This window comes from Euwallacea similis, chromosome 33, assembly GCF_039881205.1.
Source record: "Euwallacea similis isolate ESF13 chromosome 33, ESF131.1, whole genome shotgun sequence".
NCBI classification, from domain to species: domain Eukaryota; kingdom Metazoa; phylum Arthropoda; class Insecta; order Coleoptera; family Curculionidae; genus Euwallacea; species Euwallacea similis.
In genome coordinates this window covers 943,182-963,108 of record NC_089641.1, presented here as the reverse complement: position 1 = coordinate 963,108, position 19,927 = coordinate 943,182, and the positions used below count along the sequence as shown (strand labels likewise).

At 34.0% G+C, this 19,927-nt stretch overlaps 1 protein-coding gene across 2 annotated transcripts in view; it reads left to right on the top strand.

The window, feature by feature from the left end:
- Positions 1 to 612: 612 nt before the first annotated feature.
- Positions 613 to 19,927, top strand: part of LOC136418185 (UNC93-like protein) — a 44,837-nt gene continuing 25,522 nt past the window's right edge. The window contains exon 1 of one of the 2 annotated variants that reach the window (XM_066404165.1): positions 613 to 631. The gene's annotated coding sequence lies outside the window, so the exon portion shown is untranslated. Of the gene's footprint in view, positions 632 to 14,592; positions 14,804 to 19,927 lie in introns of those variants that run through there. The other variant, XM_066404164.1, reaches the window with a different exon arrangement.

Here is a 19,927-nt window from a genome sequence, read left to right as displayed (position 1 = left end):
TCAAATTTTGATTCTGAAAATTTCATTACTGATCTCGTTTTATAGCTCTATATGCATGCCCCCCCCTCCCATTTTAAATTTTAAAAAAAATCGTGTATTATACCGGGTGATTAAAAATATTTGTGAGGAAGGAGAAACACTATCGCACTAAATTTTAGTAATTAAACTATAATAATCTAATCTAGCCTAAAATGAGGCGCGCAATAATAACCCTCCTAACTAGCAATAATTTGGACAAACCCGGAAATGCATTTACCATTACCATGGAAAATATCAGTGGGTTCCCATAATACACATACAAACGCTCAGATGAAAACAGGAAAATTTCATACAATTAATCCATCAAACGATCTGATGCAACAGGAAGACAATTCACCTTTGGATCTCTTGTCCACTTGCAATTAATTGGTAATTTTAATACTTGACTCGAATGTAGAAAACACAAGCAGTCTGTGTATGCCATTATTCTCTCGTTTGCTGCCTAAGTAAAAACTTAGATAACCCATCGACCCCTTCATGTATAGTCCTGATGATAAGGGCTATAGCATCGTTGCTACAGATGATTTTATGGTAGTCTGTGATAGTAGTTCAATATGCGCTGAGAGCATTTAGGATATTTTACTGAAGAAAGGTACGTCTATTTTTCGAGATATCGAAAATTAATATATCAAAATAAGGGCAGTAATTTGATAATTAAGACGCTTACCCAACGCAATTAGACACACATTTAAAAACTTTTACTTCTTCCTAAATGATCAATCCATTAGCATGAGTTAACGTTATAAAACTATGACACGCTTTCTAGCAAAAATATGGGTATCAGAATTACATTATTATGATTAGGTGCATGGGTAACAGTTTTTTAGATCTACAATGTAATATGTTGTGTGTTAAGTGTTGCCCAGTCTTGGTGTTGCATTACCAAATTAGCATAACAATAACCTCAAAGCGATTTATACCACACAGAATGTGATCCATTTATTCTCAATGTAGTAATTAGCAATTTTAATCTCTATCCATCCTGCTTCTCTTACCTTTTCTTCTGTACTCTACTTCGTCAAAATCTAAGGACTGAATAGGAAGATTTTGCCCCGACATTTTTGACATCATGGTGGGTATTTAAACTGATTTGTGCGTTAATGATTTAAAGGAATTGTTCTCGTCATCTTCGCTCAGACAAAATAGAAAGCAACCAGTCACCAATAAATTATAATCTATAACAACCTAAATTATCAGTTTGCCAGACAAATAATGTTCAGTATTATAGCCAACAGATATAGTTGAAATCCGTAGTAATAATAACAATTATATTGTGCATTGCTTATTGTTGTCTTTTCTTAGAAAGCTTTTCCGCACCTGCCAACATGTTTAAACATTACTGTCACTTACTTCCTATGATTGTATTTTTTGCGATAATAGATCAAGAGGCCTAGTAACGCTGGTTTCGACCACTATAGAACCATCCTCTTCTATACCATCATATTTTATAAATTATCATAAACCCGTCGCCTTCAACGTTTGAAAATCACACTTCTAAAGTAAATTGATTTTCAATAGTAAAAATTACCTACAAACTTCATACAGACAAGAAGAAATAGTGATTTTCAGCCACTATAGAATTATCCTCCATACCCTCACATTTCATGAATTATCACAAACCCATCGTCGTCCACCTTCGGAACTTGATTTTACACAAGGCGTCCCAGATTCAATGTTACACTCATTATTTTGACAATCCCTGTAAGTAGAGAGAAGATATTCATACCAAAAGTGTAGGGTGCATTTAAAGTTGTATGGAGCATAATAATTTTGGAACATAGGGTGCGTCAACAATAAGTGATGGGTGTATCTTTTGTATTTTCAAATGGAACCCCTTAAATATTTGTCAATTTTCCGATTTTCATTTCAATTCTAGATACTTCATGTAAAATACATATGGTCTACAATCAACGATTTACCAATTATAACAATGTTTCCACAAATTTCTGATTTCCCTTTTTACTCATTCCTTCATTCTCTTAATAATTTCCCTTGAGCAAGCGGCTTTAATCATAGCTCCATCTAGATGATGACACACCTACACACAATTCTAAAAGGAAGGTCACAGAATTTTTAGAAGCAACGTGTGGAAGTACGTTCATGGCGACAAGAGGACTTATTAAGTGGTCAACCCGCAGCCCAGATTTGACGCCACTTGACTTTTTCTTATGGAGCTATGTAAAGGATACTATCTATTTTCCCTAACATCAAAATTCAGAAGGTTTAAAGCAAGGATAAGGACGACTTGTGCACGCATTACCCCTTCTATGGTTCAGGCCGCTTGCTCAAGGAAATTTAATAGGAGAATGGAAGAATGTCTCATTCGTAACGGAGAACATTTCGAACTATGTTTATAAATAGGCACCTACTTAATTCTATTCAAAGTTTTTTTATAATAAAGTTCTAAATAAATTCAAAAATTTGCCGAAATATTGTTATAATTGGTGAATCGTTGAATGTAGATCACATGCACCTTATGTGAAGTGTCTAGAATTGAAACGGAAATTGGAAAATTAAGAAATATTCAAAGAGCTCCATTTGAAATAACAAAAAACATACCCGTAACTTATTTTTGACCCACCCCGTATACAAAAATTATTGTGTTTCATACAGGTTTAAATGCACCCTACACCTTTGTATGAATACTTTCTCTCTATTTATAGGGGTTGTCAAAATAATGGCTGTAACATTGCATCTAAGACACCCTGTATACTTAATAAGAACGAGAAGTAATTTAAAAAATAATGTTAGAAGTTAATTCCAAATATCTCAAAAATTATAAGTGTCTAGGGTTTGCAGATATATCCCAATAATCTAAAGATATACTCCCTTTCTGCCTATTTCTAAATTAAAACTTGAGCTGGGGCAATTTTTACGGATTTAGAGCATATCAAAAAATTACTTTACAAATACCACGAATGGCCTGGATTAGACTCAATTCAATTGAAAGTTTGATTTTGGCTCAATCAGCGTCTCTCCAAATCAGAATCTGAACCGATTTGAACTGTTTTTGTTATATTACTTAATTTTTAATTATCACAAAATTCAGAATTTAGTATGTTTCGTTTTAGTAAGACTCGCAAAAGCTCTCTGTTTGTCCTATGAAGCATCCTATTTTCTCTTTTGTCCACGTTTCTCTGGCAAAGATTTTTAATACTGATGAGTCAAGCTACAGTGACAGAACATCATGTAATCAATAACTCCATATTAATTAGCCATAATTCACAAACAATTATTAATATATAAATCATATTTACATGCATAGTCCAAGTTAAGTAACCGTTGCAATGGTGATTTAATCCGTTTGCAATTAACTTCCTGCTGACATTCGGTATTAATTATCGTGAGTTTTCCCGAAAAAAAAATTATCAAGCTAAAAGTCAAGGTTTACTGGGTGTTTATATGGACAACCATATGGTCGTGTTTAATGGGCATTGAGGGTTTTCAGAATCAAGGCATCGATAAATGCGACCAAGCTTTTTTCTATATAAGCCGAAAGCGGGATTTACTTCTTTAAACCGGAGTGGAGGAAAACACTTCTTTTTTATAGAATCTCATCTTATTTTCTAAAGTGAAAGCAGCAGTTTTCACCCTGGTTAGAACGTATTGGAATGAATAGGAGTTCTTTTCTTCTGTTGTTTAGCCGAAAGTATCATTTTCCTTCCTTGTAGTGCTACATGAAAAATAAAAATCTGCTTCACTCTCAGTCTTTTGAATTTTACAGTGTATGAAACGTTTTCGAGCCATCACAATTGTGTTTTGCTGTAATTCGCCATATTGTTAAGTCTGAATATTTTAAATCTTATAAACAAAGCCATTTGTTGTTTTGTTAAGACTTATTTTTCATACTTTATCTTTTAGATATTTTATATAGTGTTAATAAACCAGTAGCAGTTTTCTCCTTCGTTGATGCGTTCTCTCTGAACGCATTGTTTTCTGGTATTGTTGTGTGAATAGTTTCCTTTGTGGGGCCCTTTCCTCCTTCGCAGTGGTAAATAAGCGTTGTAAAAAAGTTTTCCCTTCGCAATTGTCTTGGGAAGACGTGGAACCTTTTTGTTTAACTTCCAGAACCCTTAAACAAGGTAATTCTGCTACATGAACAAATCCAAAGTTCACCTAATTTCCATGCTATTAACACTAACTATCAACTGGTAAAAAAATTATAACAATTTCCTTGATCATGCCGGCAATATGAAAAAATCGAACAACACTGACCACAGTCCGATTGTTTGTTGTAACCGGTGGCTGTTCAGTGGACTGTTATCGCTCTATAAAACCGGTTGAACGGACGATATCATAGAAAATTTGCATTTCATCACATACCCACTTCAAAGGTTTCTTAGATTTGCCGACAGTTGGGCCGTACTAGTACCATCCAGTCTGCATCTGGTCACTGGTCAGTGTGAAAACATAGTGCCTGTTATCTTCTGTTAAGATATTTACTGCTTTTGTGGTGCTCAATTTTATAAACATAAAGTAAGTAAGTAAATTTGGAGAGGAAATCCTTAAGAATATGTTAACGGGGCAATTAATTAAGAAAATCTCGTACGTTTAAATGGATGCTAAAGTTCCCAGACTTAGGCCGCAGCCTTGTTTTCAATAACAGACCTATTACTAAAAGGATGTATAAATTATTAATAATGTAATTAGATTGTTATGTCCCATAATTATTACTGAGGTTGTATATCATTTAACAGACGCAATTGCCCAAATTTGCGAAGATCAAAGCTGCACTCTGATTACTAACAGGAATGGCTTGTCGTTGTTCAGTAGGTGAGCTGAATCACTTGGTATCTTTTGCCATTCGTCTGCAATTGATTCGATAACCAATTGCATTACAACTTCTAAAATAGCACTAAGCATTTCCTGTAAATGTTCCTAACTGCTGCCATATTCTTGTTGTAATCAGAAATATCCAGATCTATCTTGAGCTGATTAATTGATGCTAAAGACCCCTGGTAAGGCGATATTCTCACATTACTTATCATTAGGCTTATTAAAGACGCCTTTCAATTTCAACTATTAAAAATGTTTGTTTAATAAGGTGATCATATTACAATAATTACGAATATTTTTAAACAATGTGCTTAAGGTGCAAATTCATATCCATTATACCTAGGCCAAAATCGTACTTTGCCCCCATATTGATGCAACACTTAGGATTTTCGCATTAGACCCGAGCAACTAAAGAAATCGAACACTATATCGATAATCTCAAGGTCGATAGTTAAATTACGTTGATTTACTTTTGTGCTATATGGACTGTGTAGGATTGTTTAAGTATTCAGTATGCACTCAACGTATGCGTACTTTGAGCAATAATACAGCGACAGGAAAATTTTTATAGAAGTCCTTTTTTGGGCTGGTCATGTGCTCTTGTGACTAGACTAATAGGTTTTTTCGTTAAAAATAATTGTGCGAAATTGCTTTGCATTTTTAGAAGCCTATTTATAGTTTGACCCAATGCAACGTCCTCTATTTAGGAAGGGTTTGTTAAAATAAACGATTAATTACTCATTGCCTAATGGGTAATTAAGTTGTTAAGTAATAAATATAACCTATTAAATCAGTAATCGGTGGGCAAAAAGTTGGTTATCGAACTTTGATGGGACAAGGCAATGGCATCGCCATCGGTATACCGATGCCAAATCCTGAAAAAGTGGAATCAAAATAGGTATTTTTTCAATACTACAAGTACTATAAAGAGTGCTTTTTTCACACTATTGCGAAATTACTGTTTCCACTCTAGGGCGAGAAATGACAAATCATCCCTCAAATCATTTTTTCCTTTTTAGATCAATCATCAACCGTTGAGGAGCTCGAAATCCTCACCAAAAATTTTAAAATATTTTAAATTTCAAGCATCAATGTTATTTCAAAAACGATTGATGGTAGGTGTGGAACGTACATCATGGTATCGTCACCCACAGAATTCAACTGTATTAAATTCATTGCGAATAAGAAAATCCAATATCTAGGAAGCAAATATGATATAGGTCGGATGTAATTAGATTACATTACACTAAATAAAAAAAAAAAAATTGGAGAGCGTGTTTTCATTGCAAATAAAGTCCACTTTTATAATAGAATATTTCATAGAGTCAAAGATTGAAGCTGGCGGTGTTGCTGTAAGCACATTGAAACTGGATCTGATTTCAAAACGATGCACCATGAACACTTGATAAGCTATTCCCAGACGTTCTTGGGGTGCTATGAACGTTTATCCAGTACTTACAGAACCAATACGTTACATAGGCCTTTCGAAAAAATTATGGCTTAATTTCGACGTCTCTAACTTTAACTAGCAGTTTCCAATCTCCAATTTATTTAAATTATTGCAATTGACCTGTTGCAAATATATAAGTCCCTTCACATTTTATGTGTATCTACTGGTGTGTTTAGTGCAATTCTGAAGTCTGTAACACATAACTGTGACTTAAAAAGGTAGAAAAATCTCACGGTATGACTTGTGCTGAATAATCGTTTGTGTGCTGAATAATCGATTTTGAGTCACCTAAAGACATTGTTATGTTATTCAACCAGATTAAACTCAAATCGAGGAGAAGTTATCAGGAACGATGTTAAAACGACCTGGTGTTTGCAAAATTATTTTTACTCGTATATTATTTTAATAATGGTCAAAAACTCAGGAAATCGTCCTACATTCGTGAAAATTGGAAAATCACACCGAGGTGTTGTATCACAACCATTAAACATAGAAGCTTGTCCCATCACTTGTCCAACATCTCAACAAATCGTCTTGCTAAAAATACTACCACTTCATGAAAGATCTTCTTTTCGAGATTTTTTTGATTTCATGTTTGAATTATTAATGAAACCATTAAAATTTATTCAGCTCACAAGCCCACATTATCTCTCTCCACCCAATCCACTAACCAAGGAAAACCCTCTTAAGAACTCTCTTCTCTCTACCTTTCTTTGAATCAGTTCCAATTTAAATTCTTAACGAAATCCTTCTATGAGGCGAAACTAGGTATATATTAAGTTTGATGGTTGGTCATCGATGAAAATCTAGTCTATCTAGCCCATATGCCCCCTATAATGCCTCTGTTTTTCTTGAAATGTCCATTAAAGGAAAATCATCTCGGATCTCTAGTTTCTATATTTCGTTGAATCACATCCAGTTCTGAAACAGAAATAAAACACTCATGATCTTGATCCAAATTAATGGAACAATTGCATAAATTATATCACAATTTTATAAATAGCTGACGATGCGATGAAAGAATTTTTAAATTGAGCAGAGGATTTCAGTTTAGAAACGCGTCCCAAAAAAACTTGGTGGTATAAAAGGGTGCTTGATCCCGTGGAAATTTGTAGAATAATTTGCAAAATATCTTTGTATGGATTTTCATAGTGTATTTATGTAATACAGAGGAAACTGAGGAAATTTTCAAATAAGACAAAAAAAAAATTAAATTTTGACTTTGAAGGCAGCCTGGGCAATCACATCCGGAAATATTAACGCGTCATTACGCAACGCCTTGTATATCACCGCATACCCATAAATGGCAATCTCGCGTCGTTCTTCTGTCATTCAGTGTAGTGAGCTATTGGTCGAGCTGCAGCTTTCATACAATTGTACGGCGCTTACAGTGTTGCCACTACTCATAAAAGTCATAAACACCCCTGCCTCGTGCCTGCATTTTTCCGCTTCTTTTGATCAATTTCACTTTTAATCAATCGAGTGAAAATGCAACAAATTAAACAAAAACGTTGCGAAGACACAAAAATGCCAGTTTTCCACAGTCTACACGACGTTGCATGCAAATAGAGTTTTAAAAATAACTTTGTAAGTTTGTTTACTAACATTCGGTTTCGGGTCATCGCTCTATTACTCAATGATGTGAATCGTGGAATTAAAATAATGCGATTGGAATTAATGCGGGAAATATTAAATCCCATACACAGGGCATCTATTTAAGTGCGCTATTAAACTAAATAGCGCAAGTCACTTGTATCCAACTGCATTGACTTGCGTTGGGCAAGGAAACTGAAAGAACTGATCTGTACAAGCATAACGTTGCGAAAAAGCCACAGTTAATAGTGCATAAACTACGAAAAAATGGAATGCATGAACAAAAATCTGATGTTACCAAGTAGAATATAACGGAGGTAAAAGTACCAGGTCATTATTATGGTAAAAAGTCTCAAGTCATTATTTGTTTCGAGGTTCGCACTATTTACTTTCCGAACTCAGACTCCCCTTTTGTAGGTGTCACATATTTTTGGCCATAAACTAACTAAAAACTGAATAACGACCGACATAACTATAAACTATAATTTACGACCCAATTAAGAGCTATGCTGGCACCGCATCGGAATATTCGATGTAGGTGTAATCTGCCTTGCATAACAGTTTGCTGACACCTTCCAACCCAGACCCCACAAGAAGCTCTCAATAGCCTTATTGTTACATCATCATCCATTCAATTGGCCTTTTAAGAGTGACCGTCTGTTTAGTAGCCATAGGCCAAAAATTTTCCATTGAGCTATAAATAATTTAAGGAAATGTGCAAAATACATGCAAACACAAATATAAATAAACTTGCATCGCCTGAAGACATGCAGTTTCTAGATTGTCCATATTAGGCCCAACTGACCTGGTGGTTAAAAATCTGTAAGACCTTCTTAAGTGAGTTAAGTGACCATAGTGATAAACGACAAGGCCTAGTTTTTTTTATAAATAGGCCTCTTGGAAACACCACTGCTTTTGAAGGAAATAATGGCAAATCTCCACTAATTAAAATTGTTCACCTGGGCTCTCATTAGTTACCAGATCACACGGTCATAATGCGTGTCAAGACTGGGAATACTTAAAACATTGACACAGAACATAAAACCAGCACTTTCTAATGGTTAATGAATTTTTCAACATTGTTAAATTGTCTTTGAAACTTTTGCTTTTGCTTCACCTTTGTTTGGATCCGATTCAAGAATAAACATTCTACGCCACTGTGCTTTTATATAGAACTAGTTCCGTTCAATGTCCATAAGGTGAAAAGTTGTCAACTCGATTTGCCCACCGGGCACGAGCTCATGGCTAGCAATGTCAAGAAGGCCTAATTATAAATATATGTTTTTAAAAATTTCCCCTATCAAAATGTTTTAATCTACTTCACTGTACTTTATGCAGAACTAATCCCATTATATTTCTATAGACGCGAAAATTACCAACTTTATCTTACGCAAACAGTGGCACACTGATGTCTACCTCCAGTTTAACAACGACATCAGAAGGATTCAAAGGAGTATGTAAGGCAAAATTTTAAAAAATTTCCAACTTCAGAAAGAAATGTTCCACGTTATTTTGTCTTCTTGATACAATAGCAAATCTCCTTTAGTTTACGAGATATACCGTCATTTTTATACCGATTTTTTCCGGTAGTGAAACTGTTGGTAAATGATCACACATGTCTTTGCAAGAGATTCCGTTTAAAGCTGAATCATAGAAAGATGATATTGGACTCAAATTGGTAAATTTAGAGATTTTTTGGCGGTTTCCTGTTGAAAATAGGCACCTACTTTCAACTATTTTTCTTCCTTCGTTGATCTCGAGAATTCATGAACCACTTCAATCATTTGAAAAATGATATGAGAGTCATTACGCCACCGTTTCTGACACAGAACCGTTATTCCAACTCTTCGATAAAAACACAAAAACCACCAATTCAGAATAAGAACCCAGCCAGGGGTGCTGGACAAGATACAAAAGCTCAGAACTTCCAAAACCCCCTCTGTACGCCACGGATTTTTAAATAGAATTCTAATCTTAACCATTTGATGAAATCACAAGAATAATTGGCCTCAGAAGTCGGAAACCAGGGGCGTGCAAAGCAGAATCAATTCTAATCTAGAAACAAACTGAATTTGGTTAAGAATGAATTAAAATTTTATAACTTTCAAAATTATAACTCTAGGCCATAGATTTTCGAATAAAGATAGGCTGAGCCCTTTCGATGAAATCGGCAACCATTTAAGTGGAAATCGGCGCATCACAAATTTTGAAACGTTCTTGAGATACTTACTTTCTATGCATTTTTCAAAAGTTTCACGGTCGATATCTCAAGAATCTGTAAATCGACTGATCTCAAGAAATATATAGAAGTCATCATCGTCGTTTCGAGCTCTAGAAGTCTACATAATATAAGTGCTGATATCTGCTTTAGTTTCCGAGATACAGACTAATTTTACGGCGCATTTCGCGATTCCCAAAGCATCTTTAAACGATTGTCGCATATACTAAAATATCGAAAAAACACTGAACTTCATAAACGTTTCTATAAATAAAGAGAAATTCTGCATTATTCATTTCGACTGCCTTATTAAAAATTAATTCAAAAAAATAAATTCGATTTCCCGAAACACGCGAAGAAGATCCAATAGTTAAAAATAGGTTCGAAATGCCATTGAAGGCCGAATCTACAACTAGCATTACACTTTTGTGTTATAAATTCTTGATTATTAGACCAATCAGCCAGATATCGGTCGGCCTTGGTGTATTAACTATTAAAAATCGAAAGAGACACGTGTCTGGACGCTAGTGTCTTTCGGAAAAGACATGTGCCTAATCGATCAGCTTCATCGCAACAATAACAATCGAAAAGAAAATTATAATTTAGCATAACCATTCGTAGAGTTAAAAAAATAAGGAAATCCACAAATTTAATAATAGCTTTATTGTTATGAAATGCATGTTTTTTCTTAAAATCTCATAGAAATTAATGGAAAACTTCAGTCCCTCCAAGGCTCTTAAACGTAAACAAAAATGAAGTAAAAGTGGTTTAAGGTTAAGATCAAGAGTAAATCCAGTCATCAGCATGTTTATTCAATTATTGTGTACTTTCTAGTGACCTCCAAGTAGTCTTCACAAAGCTTTCAATCTCAAGCCAACAACGCTGTTGCATAACTCCCCATTCAAAGCTCTTATTCGGCATATTTGACCCAAAGAGAGCTGAAAAATGCACATTAACAGCTCATGCTTCATGTAAATCCATCAAGCTTTATGTAAAGTCCATGATATCATGTCCACAAACCCACGCTCATTGACGTATTTGCAGTTAGTTATTCGTTCAATGGCTATATGGTAATCTAACTATGAGGAATTCTATGTAATGTTCCATGATTGACAATGATCTGATTAGCTTAGTGAGAAGAACTAATTAGGAAATCTCAATACATTTGCATATTCAAATTATCCTGAAATGTTTTATGCTCATTTGAGTCGGATCAAGAGCAAACTTGAAAGGTTCAAATAAGATTCGAAAACAATCAGGGTGAGGCCGAAATGTTTGCATACATTATTTTGTGCAAAACCTGTTGTTGAACCCACGAATGAGATCTGAGGTTTGTTTCATAAAGTTAATTAAATTGATTCGCTGATTTACTTAACGTTGGTATTAGGAACAATGACTTTCAGTCGTTAAGAGCTTTTGAGTTGGAATTTGAAAGTGGCACCGAGATTAAAGCAATACCTGGCGGGTTAGCTCGAGCTAGCTTTGAATTAGGTTAGTTTGGGTTAGGATAGGTGGTTCAGGTTACTCAGCTTTTCATGTTAGATTCTTGTGCCCATTTTGCTCTGCGCTTCAGATCAATGTTATCTTCAATAATGGTTCAAGTTGATTCAGATTAATCGCCATGATCTATCACCCCTTGCTTTAGGTTAGTTCAATCTTCACAAGAACAATTGCGCCGAGTCTATCACTTCGTTGTTCTCTTCTTCTTCAGGCTGCTTTTTGAAAATAAGCGCTTGATGACGATGCAGGTCAGATGATTCTCTAATTCGATGCATCTTACTTCAGGTTAATTTTATGTTTGTATGAATGTTCCAAAAACTTTTCGCAGATGAAGCCGGCTTAGTTGGCACTTCTTCGCTCCTTCTAATGAGTCGCTGAATTTTTCTGGGCTATGAAGAAATTCATGAATAAGATCAGACTCAAACAGAATGTGTTTAGGTTGACTTCAATTATTGCTGAACTTCCACAAAAAATCTTCTCTCAATTCTCACATATTCGAGAGGGAAGAGCTTAATACTGAATACCTAAAGACCCACAAATTCTTCACGTTCATAATACTCTTAACATTAAAGCTAAAATCCATTTGATTCATCTTGGAGGGATGCATTTCTTATTTTTTTGATGAATATGAAAAATGCTCTACATGTAGTATTCATACTGATATAACCAACCGGTTATGTGGGAGTAAATTTCTCTCCCAATTAGAACAGGTTAGTCCAGGTAGCATTCAGGTGAGCTCAACCCTAGTAATTTGTTCTGTGTTCTCTGAGTTTATTTCTCTTTAAAAATGCTTAAACCCACAGCTGAACGTTAATTGACAATTCTTAGACTTCCATTGACTTTATTGATTTTTTTACAATGCAATTCAAGCTATACTACCTCCGCTCGTTATCAAGCCAGACGTAGTATAAAACTCAACAAAGACAATGGAAGTCCGAAAATTATCATTGTATAATGCATCATAGTCTACCACCCCCAGCTGAACATGCTGATAATGATACTGACACACCGGCCAGATGAGAAAACGTGTTTTCAAGTGTCCTTAAAAAAGAGTAAACGTGAGTCACTCATGTTTTAAAGTGACTTTGTTGCAATTTTAATACTTGGTGCTTTTGATCCGCAATTTAATTTATAATAAAGACTGAGTAAACCTGGTCAGTTTAACTTGTTTCGAGTCGATAGAAGAACTGAACGCACAACCCTCTAATTCAATTAATCGATGTTAAATTAGGGCATGTTTGGGTCAAATCAAAGTAGTTTCGAAGCTGCATAAACTCCATCATTAATTGAAGAACTTCAATGTTTCACTTTAGAAAACTGCGTAATTGCTTCGTTTTTCACAACACTTTATGAATAATTTATCCAGAAAACTATTTTTTATATCGCTCATTTATCGTCTTTTACCTGAGATTGCCGGAGGTTACTGCTCAGATCACGTTTTGGGTAACTCAAGAATAACTTGGTGCCTTAGAAATTGAAGATCTTGCTGTTTAATTATTATACTGCTATTTCTGTAAAAAAAATATTTACGACATAACTTTGAGCGTTCAAAGGTTGGAGATTCTGATGCTTTATTTTGTACTACTCAAAAATTCCCCTGATCAAGGTCTCCTCGGGTAAGGTCCTGGAACAGAGATGAGTGTGAGTTATGGTTGAATTTTTGTTTCAAAAGGTGAAGAACTTGGTATTCAGTTTCCTTCGAGAATCGTCACCCTCATATACTATTCAATACCGAAGACTAGATAAGTCAATTTCTTCAGTTTGAAGCTGAAAAATCGTGTATGTTCTATAATAGCCTACTTAGACTAGATATTTTTTCTGAAAAATTAAATTTTACCTGAACTAACCATTCCACAATCTCGAAACTGAGTTCCTGGCGCCCTTAGCTGATATTAAGATTTCATGGTTTCTGATATTTTCCTTCACCTGAGAAATTCCAAACGTCTTCAAAGAATACTAGAATGTAGAAATTAGAAAAGAAACAATTCAGGACATAGAAAAAATCCTGCTAAACAAACCTCAGCTTTTCTTGAGGCAGAGATGAAGATTCATGAAATATCCTGATATTTTGAAATCTTTCTTGGGGTTTTCAGACGACTCTTTCATGGCCATTTCCTAGGAAATTTCATAAAACATTTTCCATCACCTGGATGCCTTTGAGGGAACCTCCTAAAATCTGAAATTTTGAGCTTGCAATGCCGTTTACTATAACATTTCAGCGAGCTTTTCAATAGAAGTGTTGATTTAGCGCTTCCAAAATTCTAAACTCCCGCTGATATCTCCAGCTTCTTCAACTGGCAACTGTCCTTGGTGATAATCAAACCTGACCTACCCGACTGAAATACCCCAAATAAGTATTGTTGATCGATATAGCTTAATTAATGATAAAATATTTGCAAATTTGCTTCTTAATTAGGCAGATTAGGCAAACCGCATTGGTTTGGTTTCGGTTTCTTTTCGAATTAAAACCCTAATTAGTGAAAAACCACGAGTAACCTGAGAATAAACTCACTATAAGATTATTTCATTCATGTAATTCGTTTGTTATAGTTGAATAATCGCTTGCCTAACAACCTGAGGGATTCCCTAATAAATACCTCCATTAGAGCGTTTTGTCCACTATTTCTAATTATAATATGGAATGTGAGTTAAATCACGATTAAAACATTTCCTCAATTAAAATGTTTGCTTTTTGGAGTCTGGTGAAAAAAGTTAATGGGGAATATCCCAAAAAAATGTCCAGAATTGCCGGAACTGGATCCTCGCAAAATTGCATAGAAACATCTGTGGAATTTCTGTTTTCGTGTCGTTTCTGCCTATAAAGCGTAATTGTAATTAATGAAAACTTGTGTATCAATTGTTTAGAATGTGCATCAATTCCTGTGTGTGATCCCACGAAAATCTTGGGCTGCATGATGTAGTTGTCGTATTTTTAACACGAGAAGTCCCCTTCCATAAAACCCACTTGGCATCGTTCAGTTAGAACCAGTTCGATCCAAGGAGTCTCCAAAGAATTCAATTAAGACCAAAATTCGAAATCGAGTGTCGTGTTTTCGGTTGAATGTCGTCTTCATTCCGATTTCGACTTTAGTACGGACGACAAGCGTTTTGGTAGATTCGGATAGTTAGTGTCGATTTGGCGCTAAAGTTAATGCATTTATCTAGATCTTCTAGAAGAAGCAAAGACCGACGAGTCAAGTTTAGATTCTGTGAACTATTTTGCGAAGGTACGTAAATTCTAGAAATATTCATATCAGGATGTTCGGAGGAATTCGCAATCTAACTGTTTCGAAACGGCCTGAACTTTGTGAAAGTTGATTTAGCTTGAAACGACTGAAACCGTGTAATGAAATATCAATGCTCTCATTGATATTATAAAATCCATAAATCCTATGATTTCTCTGATTACATTTTTGAATATAATTATGAGGATTTCCGCATTTTATAGGTAAATACACTAACCGAAATTAGAACGCTTTGTTGTCAATCGGTCTGTCGTATTTACGTCCATTCAGCAAACATTTATTCAATACCAATCATAATTTCTCTATTCGTCTCTTTGTTTTGGAACGTTTTTTTTCATCAATTTTTTTTCTTGGCTAGCAACATGATAGTGCAAAGTCCCAATTTTCAACCCACATAGCACTAATAATAACACCACCGAACAGTTCCTCCATATCCAGACCTCATTGCTTCCTTTCCATCAATCAAACTTACCATCACACGTGCATTGATAGTTCTTTGGAAGCGTTGATTCGAGGAAACTTAAAAAGTTACCTTAGGTTAACTTTGGTTAATCCTTTTCATCCCTCTACTGGTCTTTCCAATTAGATTTTAAACACAACAAGTAATCTCCTGGGTTAATCTACTCATTGTGGATTACGGAGTAAATATAACTTTCAAAGCTGAAACATAATTTCCTCTCCATTAGTTAATTTTTATGAAATTCAGGTTAGTGGATGTTTGTATAAACGGGATTTAAATATTTATATGTGTGTTGCTTTTCATGCATAAAGGATGTATTTTTATCCCAAGAAAATTCGCCAGGCCTTTGAGTTGATGTTATTTTCGGTTCATATTGTTTTTCTTTGTTGCTTATTAGGTCGAGTAAAATACTGAACTCCACAAAATTGTCAAAATATTTTGGTTAGAGGAAAAGATAATACAAGCTTTTAACCTAATAATTAAATTTAAGAGAGTAAATCCTTCTTCTAGAAAATCATTAAAATATACTCACAGATTACAACCTCGGCTAAAATGCAATATATGCCCAAGTGCTGAAGGCATTTTCCTTCATAAAGATAAATTTTGAGGGGCTTTTTCCAAGCAAAACAAATTAAATGTCTCATTAAATTCCCCTTTGGAAAAGTGTTTAATTCAATAAAAACTTTATATCCTTTTAATGTTTACTCAAGTTGCGATAATTTTCTTACTAAATTTATTTAATCAGAAAATTGTAATCGAGTTAAGGAAGTTCTATTTCCTACGTGAAGTTATTTTCGTAAGTTAAAAAATTTAACACACCGCAATACATTTCCTTACTAAATTTATTGAGTCTATAATCCAGTTGAAAGTCGATTAAGAATATTACAAAGTTTAATCCACCTCAAACCATTTTGAATTCTTCACTAAATTTCTTTTGATAATCCATGAAAACCTCCAAATAGCGAATGTGTACATCTCCTGAGCAGTATTTCCTCCTAGAAGTTTCTTTTAAATTTTAATAAAATTTTGAGGAATTTCACGTTTAATCTTGATCGTTTTCTTTACCAAATTAATTTAATAAATTGAAGTTTATTTTTTAAAAAGCCGGTTTTTATAGATGTAATGGTTGTCGACGTCGTCATTAAATTCCTTTTTTTCTTTAAAAAGACATCTACGTTATGTAATTTTTCCCATAGCTATGACTGCTTTCCTCACTAAATTTAGTTAATTAGGCATCTTTTAATTCTAAAAGCAGTTGAGTATGTTAAAATCATTCCCCCAGGAAATATATTTGAAAATACAATTTAATCTAAAAGAAGTTGAATTTCTAACTAAATTTACTGAAAATATATGATGAATTCTTGAAAACTTCCAATGTCAACTAATAAAACTTGGTTTCCTAGATGAAATTTCAAAAATTCCCATTTATGGAGATTTTAAGGATGAGAGAACGCCTAATTTTTGATCATGGTATGTGAAGGTTGGATTCAATTTGCAATAATTAAAAAGAAAAATCCAAAAATTTGTCTTTCACAATTTTGCTTATCTGTAGCTCCTATACTGTAAGACGTCCTTATTCAACTCTTTACAAAATAAATTGGAGTAATTTTTAAGCCTCACTTAAGGAATACTTGCTCATCTATACTTTAATCGAAATTATACCGAAAATATTGCCAACTTATTCTATTCAAACCCACAACAAAATTAAATTATAACACAATTGAAAAGCCTATTGAAGCTCGTGCCAAACTATTCTGTGAGTTGGCAACAGTTGTTAAAAAATTATGTCCAATTTAACCATCAACACCAAGTTTATATGCAGTTCCTAAATCGAATACATATGTGCAGTATACCACTTAAAAATCGCAAATTTAATTACTTTCATTAAAGTCTGTATAGTGACCATTTGTGTATCCATTTTCAAAAAATCAAAAAAGATATATACAAATTCATTTTTCATATAATCTACATGTATTTTCCTAAGGTATTCGTTCCAAGCCGTAATGTAAACACGCTAGCGATTATCTTCAATAAAGACTGGAATTAAACGAAAAGTTCCAAAGCGTTTTAATAAAATTATTAACGAGGAGAAGTTTTAAAAACAACTCATGGAGGTATTAATATAGGTTGTTTTCAATCGACTTAATGATGTATTTATATTATGTCGCATCTGTTCGTTTTTGGAAATGTGATTTTGCGATGGCACAATCTAGGAACTATGGGTTTTCCATAGAAATGCAGTGTGGTATAATGGGGACATTAGACATCAAGCTAATTACCCACCGAAATACGAAATAACCGAACGTTGTTCGAGCTGAATATGCTAAATTTGAAGTCAAGGTTTCACGAATATTGACCCAAATTCTGTAATTTGTCTTTTTTTTGTTTATATTGAGTTTGGTAGTGTTAGTGTTAATCAGCTAATTGATTTTGATTAAGTAGACATTTAGGTTTGAAAGAAAGTCCCAGAGCTCACGTTTGATGAAACTTCAACTGATTCTAAGATAAATCAATAATATCAGCTTGAGTTAACCCGATTTTCCTCAGCTAAGATGATCCGGATTCTGGAGAATTTTAAATTTGGGAGGAGGTCTGGACCATCCGAATCAAATTAGAACTGCCCTGATTTTCTTGAACTTACTAACGAAATTGTTGAGGGGATAGGCAGAACATTGAAAACTAACCTAATAAACCTAAACTAATCTGGATCGTCTAAATATAGTCAGCTTTCTAAATACACCGTAAGTTTCTAGGTAAGGAAACTTTTAGAACAAACCGAGAAATAACGAAACTAAACACACTAGGAATAATTTGCAATTTTTAAACTGAAATTTCCACCTACCGAAATAACCGAAAGTTATTTCATTTTTAAGGTAGGTATTTCATACTTTCTCTATTTAATGAATTTTCCACATCTAAATGATTAAATAAGTAAAATTTAAAAAGTTGACTTCTACAAGCTCCGACTATTTCCGAGATATTTATATAAAACCACTTGTTAATCCGCTATTTCTTCTCTTTCCAGCTAGTTTCATTTATCATTTTTGACTTATAGATGCTTCACTCCCTCTCCCTAGTTCTACTCCCGTCCACCTTATAAAATACTTCCTTGGGTACCTATAACCCAACACTATCTACTGAAAATTTATTATTTTTGTGTCGTAAAATATTATGGTCGTGGCTCGTAAAAATTGGTTTAACTATAGCACCTCCATACGTTGTGTCATGACCAATAAAACTAACATTAAAACACATTTTAAATATTATTTTGTTTGGCAATTAAAATGCACGGTTAGATCATCTTGTAGAACACTTTTGGTTTTTACTCCAGCTTTGTGATAGTCATTTCCTTTACATAGCGGCTATAAAGCATTATTTACATTTCTGATACTACACAGTTTTTTACGACATATAAAGTGGTTTTTAATAATTTCTAATCTGTAGTTTTTAATTGTAACAACACGCGGATTTCCTCATTAGAATCATTAGATTAGAGGTACTTCGTTAGATGTGACTAAGCACACTAAGGAACAAAGGGGAGCGTTAATAATTTGGTAGCTCCATTTTAATTTAACTTTATTCAAAAACCCATCAAATATAGATTTCATTCTTGAACGTATTATTCATCGATTATATAAAAATACCTATCAAGAAATTCATGTTTGATGACCCAGCGGAAAATTCATTATAATGATATGTGGCAGGCCAACTAATATTTTGGGCGATTTTAATCCTTTTCCTTGTGGTTATTGATTGGAGACTAATGACAAAAACCAAATGTTTATCACCAAATTTCTCTATTCAACCTTCAAACAATAAAATAATCATGAGTCTTAGATGAATGACACCAGGATAATGATACTTTCAATGCTACCTTTAAAGCTATGCAAGCATTAAAGGCCGGATTACACCTATCTAACTATCTGTACATCTAGTTTATCATTAGTTTGTTATTACTAGTGCTGCATATAAGATGTTATGCATGTGTGAATATGGACAAGGTTAAGCTGATTGTGTAATATTTATTATTCCTTACTCTTATATTAATTTGTTTCTCTTCTCTTTCAGGTGAGTTTTGCTTTGCTTCGACCATCCCGCCAGAGGACAGTAAGTAACGATCAATCAATAATTAATGCAAGAAAAATTATTAAATTACCCTTTTCACCAAATGAGGAAATGTTAATAACCCAGACAAACATCAAATTAACATACAGATTGTCTCCTTGCAGTATCTAAATATTTCAAACGTGGTCAAGGGAACTCTTGGTGATAACCACATGTAGTGGGTTGATGGGTTTTAAATGTTCATTGTGGTGTTATGATGGTCGTTTAGCTCTTTATCGCATAGTAGGTAGTTAAAAAATAAACGTGTTTATCGAAATGGGCATTTGTGTACAACAAAGACATCGATAAGCTTGGTCGAAAAATGTCTGCCGTATTATCGAAACTGGTCTTCGGTTATTTCATTTGCTGGGAAGTTCATCACTTCTTCTAAAAATCAACTTTAAATTCCTCTTTTTTTTTCCAACCAAAATTACATCAACCTCCATTTCAACAATATTCAATTTCCCCAGAGTCCATTTTGCAACATAATATACCTACGTTTTTATCTTTTGTTACAAATAGCTGCCCGCTGTGCAGGTTTC